Below are 12464 nucleotides of genomic sequence, written 5' to 3'. Positions count from 1 at the left end.
TGAATCCCACAAATCCTAAACTTGCTGCTCCTACAAAGAGTATAGCAATGATATATTTGATACCTGTAGAAGAGAAGCTGCCTATACTATATCTTGGTCTACCATGCTTACAAACCCAGCCACAGAAAAGGCTAATAGTAGCTAACAGAAACTGAATCATGTTGTAGAGAAAAAACAGACATAGACTGCAATATAGCAAACTATTTGAGTGGTAAAACCTTCCTGAGGAGCTGTTGTTAAGGTCCCTAGATTCCTAATTTATCTGGCTTCTCCCATTTTATTCACTTTCATGCTTGTTACCAGTATCTATCACACATCTGCTTGCTTGTGTTAATCCACTTTGGAATGCAAAATCAGAAACAGAGAATTTAAGATGTTGAACATGGCAGTGATCACAGCACCAGATAATTAGCCAAAATAAGTAATTCTCTCCTAGAGCATTACATTAAAATGATTTCTCAGCAGCTTAAAGAAATTACAGCAGGCATGAATCAAAACATGGACAAAACTCTTCAGTATTCTGCCAGTTCACGTCACTCTGTGTGCTATGGTGTAAAAGGTAGAGTGGTAGCAGTTTTTCTCAGACATGCATACATTTAACCTGACTAGACTGCAAATTAACATCTTGAATGAAACTCACTAAAGAACACTTCCTTTTCGCTGTGACTTTGGACTGTGATTTGACATGGGACTTTATAATATCTTAGAGCAGTGTCTCACAACAGAAGCCAATTCATCTAAATTACTTTACCATTGTTTCCATCCATTATTAGATTTTAGATGTATGGGGTGAAATTATAGGCTTTGATACAGGAATCATTTGGTGAAATTCTCTGGCCTGTGTTATGCAGGTCACTGTGGATTATTCTAATGATCCTGTCAGGCCCTATAATCTATGACATTGTGCTGACACAATCTACTACTTCCTTGCTAACCTCCTGGAGCAAGCCACAGTTACTGCTAAGCAGTACATCTACCATCATTCAGCTAGCACCATGCCATACAGAAAGGTCCTTTCACTTATGCTTCTGAACCTACTGGCACCCTCAACCCTGGTGGCCTTGATCAACCAGCCTTTCTTTAGTGGATTATACCATAATTCTCTGAGTGTAATGAGCTTAAAAAAAACAAAATGAATCCCACATCTTCTAAGTTCTTGTCTCCCAAAACTCAGACACAACACAATTCGTCACTAAGACAATGTAATGTTGGCAGGCACAAACCATGATGCCAATTCTATGTCACCATAGCATCTAAAAATAACCGTGCGCTGCTGGGACTGCACAGTACTGGCAGGTACTACTAAATGACTATGCAGTACCAAAAGCATAGTCAGGGGCACATGTAGACATGCCCACAGTGTCTCTTATAGCTATACAAGGGATGTAATCAACAATCTCTATCCTGCAAAACTGAGCATGAATATTTCTTTCAGGGAGAAATGAGATGTTTACAAAAATGAGTTGTATCCAGGACGCTTGTCACAACCAAGTGCCATTGACTTTTCACCTTCTACCTCATTAGAGTCTAATAGAGTCCGTAGTCACATAAATCTTAACACTAAGCTGTGCATATGTGATTTCCTATACTCTTTCCTGGCAACCAAGGCCTGGAAGAGGGCTACTAACCAAATCATTATGATGACTCTGAAAGGAAGAAAATGCAAAGAAACAGAATTTATTTTCCATTTTCTTTGTTATGCTTGCACAGGACTAACAAAGCAGCTTTTCACCCTGAGCCCAAATATTCGTGAGCTGCAAGGGAAGTGAGATTTTCAAAGGCTTGCCTTATTCAGAAAACTGCCAAGTGATCTGTCAACAGCTGGTCTGGTGAATGGGCTTTGTTTAGGAGAGAGACAGAACTGGTATAGGAGAAAAAGAAGCCAAGGTGAAGGTACAATGGAAGATGAGGGAACTAGCTCTGTGCATGCTTGTCCAATACTTGACTCTATCTAAACAATAATTCCTCACTTTCATGAGGACTCAATTCTGACAGGATTATTTGTTTAAATTAAAAGCAAGAAGTGTTTGTGTTAACATCATGGTCATTTAGCGTCCCTATCAAATTATGCTTGAGAGAAAGCCAAAGATAACTGCCTCCCTGGGTTTTCTGTAAGTGATATTATATGGTAATGATATCCATAAGTATTTTATCATTATCACATTTGAATGACCAGCTCTTTTCTATATGAAGATTGGTGGTTTTTAACAGTACTTATCATGTCACCAGGCCTTTTTATTTTATGTAGGAAATCCTATACAACCCAACTGAAAATTGAAGTGGTAGGTCATACTTTCGCTTTGATTTTTTTTAAAGATGAATATTGCCTGGTGATGCATCCAATCAAGGGACTGCAGCTGTGACTTTAAAGTGGTAATTGATGTGAGCCTTTGATTTCCTTATGAAGACGTTTTTCCTGTGCTTGAAAACTATAGAAAAATCTGTCTGGAGAAAATGTATTAAGAAAGGAGAAGGAATCCCCACTCTACATAAGGTTTTCTTTTGCATGTTGCCTGTGACAACTACTTGCATTGCAAAAAAAAAGAAAAAAAGGTCAAATTGAAATTCTAGATCCAATGTATATATATAACACACATGCGCGCACACGTATGCGCATGCATGCACACACACACAAACATACATATATATTCTAGATCATATATCTATATCGCATATTAACTGTGATTGACAGCCCTAATCCATTTTTCCATATTAGCATAATATAGTATAGTGTATATATATATATGGATTAGGGCTGTCAATTAATTGCAGTTAATGCATACAATTGATGCGTTAATCTGTTTTTGTGTTAAATTTTTTGACACGTGCTAATCCTTGCTGGTGCTGGGGGAAAAGCACCCTCTACCCCCCAGCTGCAGCTAGGCTACACACACACATATGGCCAGCAAGCAGTCAGGCAGGGCCCTGGGAGTAAACTCAGCAGCTGGATGCAGGTAAGTATATGGGGGACAGGGGTTGGAGGGCCAGGATTGTGGGACACTAGCAGTGCTAGGGGGCTGCAGGTCAGAAGTGTCATTTTTACAGTACAATTGGGTGTAATAAAAATAATAATATAAAGTGAGTACTGTACAGTTGTCATTCTGTGTTGTAACTGAAATCAATTTATTTGAAAATATAAAAAAATCCAAAATTATATATAATAAATTGGGATCCTATTATTGTTTGTATGATTAATATTGTGATTAATCACAGCTATTTTTTATCTCATGATTAATTACAATAAATTTTTTAATCATTCACCAGCCCTAATATGGATCTAGAATTTCAAATCTTTATAGCTTTCATATATATATGAAGGTTCAGGACAAACTAAGCCTTCATATATATATATATATATATATATAAAATATGTGTGTGTGTGTGTACATATACACACACACACACACATATATGAAGGCCACAAATGTTTGCAATTTCAGGTTCTTTCAGATGTAAGCAATGAATGTTACTTGACTAAGCTGATGATCACTGGAACCCCTTCAAACTCAGCAACAACTCTGATAAGCAAAGGTTAAGGTATCTCAATGCCAGAGTCCTTAATTAGGAGCACTTCTTGGGACCTCAAAGCCTCAAATTTGCAACCTCTGGGCTGTCAACCATGCACCTTGCTGCCCATGTCACCCCACTCCCCTCCACATGGGCAAGGGAGCATATGACTATAGAAGACCCCCCTCATATGCAGAAGAGGGTATGCAGAGGACCACCTCCTACCTCTTTTTAAAGGATGTTTTTATGAGAAGATTTGGTGGGACTTCACAGAAATTGTGCTTCTGTAACTGGTTAAATAATTTAGAGTTTCTAACAAGAGAGGAGTCAATATAGAGGACTTTTGAATGGCTAATCATATTTCACTGAGTCCCCTTTCTGCCTGTGTGAAGGCTTCTATATTGTATCTGATATTTTCCTTCAATTGCTTAAACTGCGTCTGCTGAGCAAATGAGGAAGACTGATCTGGTTTAATAGATCTTTGGTTTGCAACTGTACTGGAGGTTAGTCCAGCTGCTAACTTAAAGAGCACAGTTTAGTTCCCAGGTGCCTCTAATAATAATGGAAGCCTATAATCATAATGGTAGCTGAAGCAAACTGTCAGTCTCAGCTCATTATGCCAGGTAAGGGGTTACCACAGATGTTGTTCTGGGTAATTGTGTTAATAGTATGTGCAGAGACCCAAAGCATAACCTGTTTCTTTAAGAGCCACTGATGCAGTGCCTAGCAAGACAGCAATACATGATGTGGCTGCAACTCTGGGTTCCTGTGTGCATGTTTGATTACTTGATCAGTCAGTAAAACACTCCATCTGTGCTTTACCATCTGTACTGCACAACTTGGCTAAACCTCTCCTTTTCTGCCTGCCTCTGTTTCCCTCCCCTCTCCTCAGCCTAGCTTTCTCCAAAAATGCCAGTGTAAACATTCATTGCAGAAATCTGTTCTGCTTCAGATTTTCTAAAGGAGCCAGGATGCCCCTTCTGAAGCTGATCCTTCCCCTGCCCAGCTAGGCCCACAAGGACTAATCAGCCGTGCAAGAATGATAAGAACCACAAAAATCAGCAGTTTCTGAGAGTAGCTGATGTCCATGGTAAAGCTAGATAGACAATTAATGACTCCCTAAAGACCACAGAAAATGTTATCTTAAGCTGCCAGAATTCCACAGCAGGGAAAGCTCCAAGTTACTCAAAACAAGTGGTTCATTTTGTGTAATGGCATACCTCTCCCTGGACATATCTTCTCCTGCATAGCCAGTACTAGTAGTAGTCATGGCCTTCTTCACAACCTAGACTTCTCCAGTGATCAAACTTCACCTGCTGCTGCTGTTTGTCTCCCCTTTGCTCAGCACACTGGGGCACAAATCACTGTTTTCCATTACATAATTCCCTTGTTCCTTATGGTTATAAGGTCAAAAAAGTCTCATTACTAAATTGTCCCCTCTCTCTGGTTAAGCCTTTTTATGGTTATTCTTTAGTATCCATTAAAGAGTTTATGACTAGTAGAAGACAAGGTCTCTTCATTTGTGAATATTTTTACTAAAAGAGCACTCAGTTTATTTCTTATTCCCAAGTATTCCATCCTGACCTAGATAGCCGGAGAAATGTTTGTGACTGCTTCATGGTTTTTCACATTATTTTTTTCATTATTATTTCTCTGAAAATTCATATTGGATTCATTTTCCATTACTCTCCTCTAGTTTCAAGAATACCATGTGACTTAACTTGCCAGTAACATAAAACAAACCTTGAATACTCAAAGCAAATAGTTTACAAACAACATGGAGGTGGGAAAAATGCAATGAAACTCTTCAGGGTATGATCACAAACAATAAACGTCACAAAAATCACAATGCATTGTTCACAAACAGGGTACTCATAAAAAAGGGGGCTAAATTCACAACAGCTGTTATTACAGTTTGACCAGCTGTATAAGCTATTAAAGCTTTACTCTTTGTGGTACCAATCCAGCAAAGAACTTAAGTATGTGCATACATTTAAGTATAAGAATAGTTTAAACTAATCTCAATGAGACTCTTTCCATGCCTGCAGTTAAGCCTGTTCTTAGTACTTTGCTGAATCTAAGCACTACATCTGAACATGCTTTAGAAAAAAATACTGCAGTATCTTAGAGGAAAATAATTACAAAAAATGTAGAATGAGATGTGGTACAAAATCCTTTCCTTTGGATTCTTGGAGAATGCACAATATTTAATTGATGGTTCTACTATTTCTCCTTCTGTCTCCCCCTTCTCCATTTCTCTGCCAGCATGAAAAATGTACCTACACACATTTGTACAAAAGCTCTAACCATGTCCTAATCTGACCCTGAGCACTTTTGGAAGCAATATGAGCTGCAGTTTAGCTGTGACAAAAGCTAAAGCCACATGAAAACAACCTCAGTGGGTTTTCAGTTAAGCATGAGAACAACATCCTTTCAGAAGAGCAAATAACTGTGTTTAGCTATTTCCAACCACAATCTTTTGTGGCAGAACATCTCATTCTGCCTCACTGCAGACAGCCCAAGCAAAAGGCACCTGCATGCCAATGGAATTGCATGCTAATTCCCAGGCTTAAGCAGCCATGGAATCATGTCTCAGTTTATGACTTTTGGTGGATGTTGCTTCCACAAGTTAGCAATAAGGCTTTTTCCTCATCAACCCTCTTGGCCCCAGGTTACTGCTGAGCTGTGAGCTGTGTACCTTAGGGTGTCATTTCCAAGTACAAATACCTATTGAGTCTCTTAGTTGGTCTGGTTAGGCCAGAGTTTCTGAACCCATGGGTCATGACCCAAAAGTGTGTTGCAAGAATATATGAAAGGGTCACGAACAAACTTTAAAAATGGATTCTCCTTTAAAGGAGAAAAATGTGAGAAACCTTGGCTTTTCCCTTGTGGGCTGGTAGAGTTGCAGGCTTCAGGCCCCTCCATGCCCCACACGCCCAACCCCTGCCCCACACACTGGGGCAGGGGACTGGGGCCTTGGGGCAACAGGTCAGGAGTGAGGCGTACTGGGTTGGGACTGGCCATTGATGTTAACAAATGGGTCCTGATACAAAAAAGGTTGAGAACCACCGTTGTTATCCCACTGTATAGTTGCAGCTACAGGCTTCTATTTGCATAAATAGATTGTCTCCCTTCTCCTCTGGTTTGTTGTAGCTTTGGTTTTCCTTGGAGTTCAAAAAAGACCCCTTAGCCCTGCTCAAGATCTCATGGGTCTGATGATTTTTTTGATACAGGCATAAAAGGCTTTTTATCATGCTAAATTTGGAAGAAAGAAAGAATGATGATGTTTGTTCAGAGATAGTCCATGGATCTTTGCTCTAGGGGAAAGCTTCATACTACATAATCTGAGTTCATTTCTCCTTCAGATGTCTGTTGCAGATTCCCAAATTATTGCCTCTCATCTGGGCTTTTTCCCCTCAAGAAAGCCCCCATTATATAGTGTATATCGAGCTTTTAAGGAGAAGCCCATTGTTTCTAATAGCTATTGATTGCTTGAATGCAGAGGAATATGGATTCAATTAGTTGTTCATAGCGTTGTAGTTTAGGGCTTGTCAGCATTTCCAGTATGTAAACATCTCTTTTCTAGGTGTATATAACATGGTCATAACACTATGGCCTACATTAAACCTGGCATTCAAGATCTTTTTACAGGTGATTTGTTCATAGTGCTTAGTGATTGTTTTTATTATTTTATATCATTTTAAAAACAATACCTTATTGTACATGTACACTTAGTTTTCAACAAAAAGAAACCTGCTTAAAGATTGATAGTAATTTAGATATAGCTGTAGCAGCCATGTTGCTAATGGAGGATTTTCTATTTGCACTAATATTTACTGATTAGTTTCTCAACAAGACATACTACAGCTGTTCATTTGCAACCATTATGGGCCACCAGGTCAAATGCACCAGCATATCTAGCTTCCTAGTTATATGGCAGACAGTAATTGGCTGGTGGAAATCTACTAGAACTAATTAAAGCAGTCCGATTAGGGCTTCTTGTACTACCTTCTGCCATTGACAGTGTCCTTTAAGGGGATCTTTAAGAAAGCTAATATAGTCTGCTCAGGTCCAATACCCTTTGTATGTATTCCCAGTGAAGTTTGGGAGGTGATAAAGCAAACTTCTTCCCACATCCAATTTGAAGACTCTCAAGCCAAACAAAGCCTCACAATCACCATCACACAGTAAGGGACCTCTCCAATGTTTTAGGTGACCCTCCATGGACAGATTTAATGTTCTTGATCTTGCATGGGATGACTGACACTTCAAAAATATTACAAGTTGCATCAAGAGGCCACATGAAGACAAACGTTTTCCTGTAAAACATCCTTCTTTGTATGTCACACCAGGAATCCTGGTTTTCTCTATTTAAAAATCATAAATTCTCTGATTAAAGCACCCAACATCTGCATTTTTCTGTGATTAAAATGAAACACCACTCTCTCTCTGTCTCTCTCTATATATAGGTGTCAGTTGAACACAATATTTTATTGATATATTTACAATTTTAAGCAATGTGGAAGCCTACCAGTACCTCAATCACTGCAATAAAATAAACTCTAAATACCTATACATTTTGGTATGTGATTTTTGATTTTTTATCATGGAAAATCAGAGCTCCTCCTGCCCCCTTCATGCACCAGGACACAGATCTATGGGGCCAGGGCCTGGGTCTGCAGTCCCCTGCCCCCTCTCCCCGCCCAGGAGTGCCCGAGTCCTGGCTGCAACCCATGGAAGGCAGCGGCTCTTGTGGCTTAAGCAGAATGCAGAGCCCAGCTCTCCCTTCCCCACCTCCACCCCCCTCCCCCCATCCATGGGCAGCACAGTTGAAGCAGAGCCTGTGGTGGCGGGCAGATGTGGGGCGGCAGCTGAAAGCTTGGAGCTCTCCACCCTCCTGCCCTTCCCTTAGGGCCTCCGCAGCCCAGTGGGCAGGACCTGGCACAGCAGGGCGTAGCAGAGCAGGGTGCCTCGGTGCCACCACTGGGAACCCTGCACCACCATGGTGAGGTGCCCCCTGACTGCCTGGCAGCAGTGGGAGGCACAACTCTGTGCCACTACCTCCCACTGTTGTAAAATGAGAAAATCCATGTTTTACTGCATTTTTCCATGGTGAATGGAAAACCCCGATCCCTGGTCACCACAAAGAATTAGATAGAAAAGACTCATTGGCCCAGAGATGATCCTCCCATCCCTTTGCTACTGCACAGTGACAACGGTTGTCTCCTAGCTGACACTAACCCTGAGAGCTAGAGCCTCCTTCTGCCTGTGCCAGTGCCTTGGGCAAAACACTGAATCTGTTAATGACTTGATTTTCTCAGGTTTAATTTTTTTAATGCTTGCTAATAAGTTAAAGAGCCTTGGATGCAAGGGGATGGAGTGTCCACAGTATGTCTGTTCTAAAATACTATTTGCTGGTAACTTTTGGTAGGATGGACCATGAGGTTACAGGATATGTTTAATTTAGTTTTTATTTTATTTTTTTTAAGTGGCGTTGATTCTGGGGATAGTACATAACAATGTCTGTCACTATGGGTATTGTTTAAATATATCAGCTACTGAAAATAAGATAGCATCAAATATTACAATATATATCCTCTATAAGGACTGTGAGCATTAACGTTTGTTTACATCTAACTAATGTGACCCACAGCAGATCTGGTGTCATCTAAGTTGTTTAATAGATTGTGAATGACCTTCCTTCTCTTTTAGGGGAGGCACAATATTTATTTACAAAACCTCATCTTCCAAGATTTTATTTGCAAAACCTCATCTTCCTAGATAGAATTTCACTTTAAACTTGCAAATTAGAATTTGCATCCTAAAGACAGTTGGGATAAAAAGAAATTAGGACTATCTGATCAGCAAAGAAAGAAGAAATTGCTGAAATGTATCACCATTACCACTGTAATATATGGCGATCTTATGACAGGTAAATGTAGGAGGACTTATTTGCCAACTCAGAATATACTCCATGGAACATTGATTTAAATATAGTGGTATTATCTTCTCTTTGCTGGATTATAATGTAGCAGTATGCCCTCTGATGTCCTTTACTGTTACAGTTGGTACAAAGACCCAGTTGAAGGATTATAGAAAATGGGTGCTATGTTTAACACAAGGCTGTGAAACCATTGCTTGGAAATATGCAGTACTGTGGGGCTAATGTATTTGTGGAAGTGGCAAGAACAGCTATTAACATTATTCTAGTAAGATGCACCCCCTAATCACTAAATTATGCATTAAAGTGACATGCGTTATAGCAGCACATTTGCACTGGTGTAGTTAAGGTTGAGTTCCAGTTTCCATTAAAAACCATGCATAGTAACTTTTCCTCAGATCCTTTCCTCATACATATATATGGTAGGTTTTAACTTAATGACAGCTACATACTCAGATTGCCACAATATGATGAACGATAATGGCTATAAAGGAGATATAATGGTCTGTCAATTAAATAATATGCATTTAAAAAGTGCTTAAGAATGAAGCTACACAATAGCCTGCAGTGATTCAGAAGGGGGTTTAATAGCATATTAGCTAAATCAATCCATGTCAGCTATTCTCAACCTACTGCAGGGTGAAGGTCTTTTCTGTGGTGCTTGTGGCTGAATACTCACCATATCTGGTTGCTCCTTAATGGGCGAAAGGGACGTATAATCATCTTTTTAACCGGATTTTTCTCTTGATCATCAAAGATAGGGGCAAGAGAGGTCATTAAAATCCTTTCCATTCACTTACAAGTTGAGAAGAGGAACCTCGTTGACCAATAAACAGCTGTGTCATCTGGTGGGTTCCCATGTTTGAAGAAACCAATGACTGCTTTCTGAGATTTCTTCCCCCTTGTTCCTCCTCACTGAACATACAGTAGTCAGTAATCTGTAGGCCTGCTTGTCCCAAATTCTTGAGGGTTTCAAAGTAAATGAATGCATCCTTGACACCTGCTTTTCCATTGTGAGTGGTCATGAGAGTTTTGTTTCCTCTACACCCTATGGGGATGACAGTCTTTAAGAGCAAGTGCTTTATCAGATGTATGAAAGAGCTGTTTCTGGACCTCGTGACTAGTCAGTTAATCGCTTTTGATCTTTGAATTATGGAGAAGATCAGAGATGACAGCACTGGCCATTACTTTTCTTTGACAGTATTTTAAGGGGTCAGTAGCTCTAAGCTTACAGAGTAGTGCCCAGCCCTCACAAATGAATGAAGTCAATATCATCCTTCTATTTCATTTCTTCAGGAAACCAGAGTTCAATCAATTAGCATGGATCACCATGCTTCACATGCTCTGTGAGAAATGCTTCTGCCTCCAGCTACAAGCAAGGAGTATAGACCTTGTGCTAGCCATAACAAAGATCTTTTGTGGCAACTCCAATTAAGAAAGTTGCGGTTTTTTCTGGGGCCTATTTGATTCTCTGTATCCAATTTTCAGCTTCTGTGGTATATGCGACCAGTTGACTTTGCAGAAATTCCAATCCCAAAGGTAAGCGTGTGTTCTCTTTCATGGCTGATCTCCTCCAGCGGGCTTTAAACTAGGCTTCTCGGGGGAAGGGGAGGATGAGGATGGAGGGAGCCATGGAACACCGAACCAAGAGACACCCACAAGCACAGCCCAGCCAAGACAGACGACAAGCATAAGAAATACCCAGGTAAGATACAGGGGCCCAGATAGTCCTGGGATTAGGGGGGCAGTGCATACACCTTCAGGAGGCCTTAAATGCCTCCACACTAATGCTCGTAGTATGGGGAACAAGCAGAAGGAACTTGCCGTCCTGCTAGCTAACACAAACCCAGACATAATAGGGCTCACTGAAACTTGATGGGATCCAACGCATGACTGGGTGGTAAACATCAAGGGCTATAGGATGTACAGGAGAGATAGAACAGGGAGGAAAGATGGGGGTGTGGCGCTCTACATCAAAGAGCAATACACATCCTCAACAAACAGCACTGGGTCAGAGGAGGGGCAGACTGAAGTGCTCTGGTTCAGAATACAAGGAGGTCGGGGGGAAAGGGACTTAACGGTGGGGGTCTACTACAGGCCACCCAACTAGGGGGAAGAGCTGGACCAGGAATTCTCAGGTCAGCTCATGGAGAATTAAGTCAAGAGTGACCTAAACTATCCAGACATCTGCTGGGAACAGCAGTCAGCTAGGTCTGACCACTCACGTATGTTCCTAGCCAAGTTGCAGGACCTCCATCTAACCCAGGCGGTGCACAGTCCCACCAGGGGAAATGCTGTGTTGGACCTGGTCCAATGGGCAATGACCTGGTGAGGGGACTGCGGGTGCTTGACCACCTGGACGATAGCAATCATCGCCTACTGGAATTCACCATCCAGTGCAGGCTGTCAAAGGCCTGCAGCAAGACAGCAGCCCTGGACTTCAGGAGGGTGGATTTCAATGAGGTAAGAAGACTAGTCAGGGAGGCACTGAGGTCTCAGAGGTCTCAGAGGGGAGGGGAGTTGGGAGTCCAGGAAGAGTGATCGTTCACTCATATACCCAATAGAAGGGAGGGGCCATCACCCAGGAGGATTATACCTCCATTGCTCGAGATTGTAGGGGGGCTGTTAGGAAGGCTAAGGCAGAGACGGAACTGGGACTAGCGACCTGGATCAAAGATAACAAGAAGTCCTTTTTTAAATACATAGAGGGTAAAAAAAAAAGGTACCAGGCAATGTGGGGCCTCTGCAGGACACGCTAGGAAATCTGGTGGTTGCACCAGACGACAAAGCTAACCTCTTTAACAATTTCTTTGCCTCCATTTTTCTAAGTAGGGACTGGGTCATCCCCCTCACTGGGATCCCCAACGGACCCAGGGGAGGCACAGCCAGGCCCATGGTCAGTGAGGACCTAGTCAGGGAACTTTTGGTGGAACTAGACTTGTTCAAATCAGCAGGTCCTGATGATCTCCATCCCACAGTGCTGAGGGAATTAGCAGAGGTCATTGTGGGACCCCTG

The sequence above is a fragment of the Gavialis gangeticus genome, unplaced genomic scaffold (assembly GCF_001723915.1).
Source record: "Gavialis gangeticus isolate Ggan-Ray unplaced genomic scaffold, GavGan_comp1, whole genome shotgun sequence".
NCBI classification, from domain to species: domain Eukaryota; kingdom Metazoa; phylum Chordata; order Crocodylia; family Gavialidae; genus Gavialis; species Gavialis gangeticus.
This window is presented reverse-complemented; position numbering follows the sequence as displayed.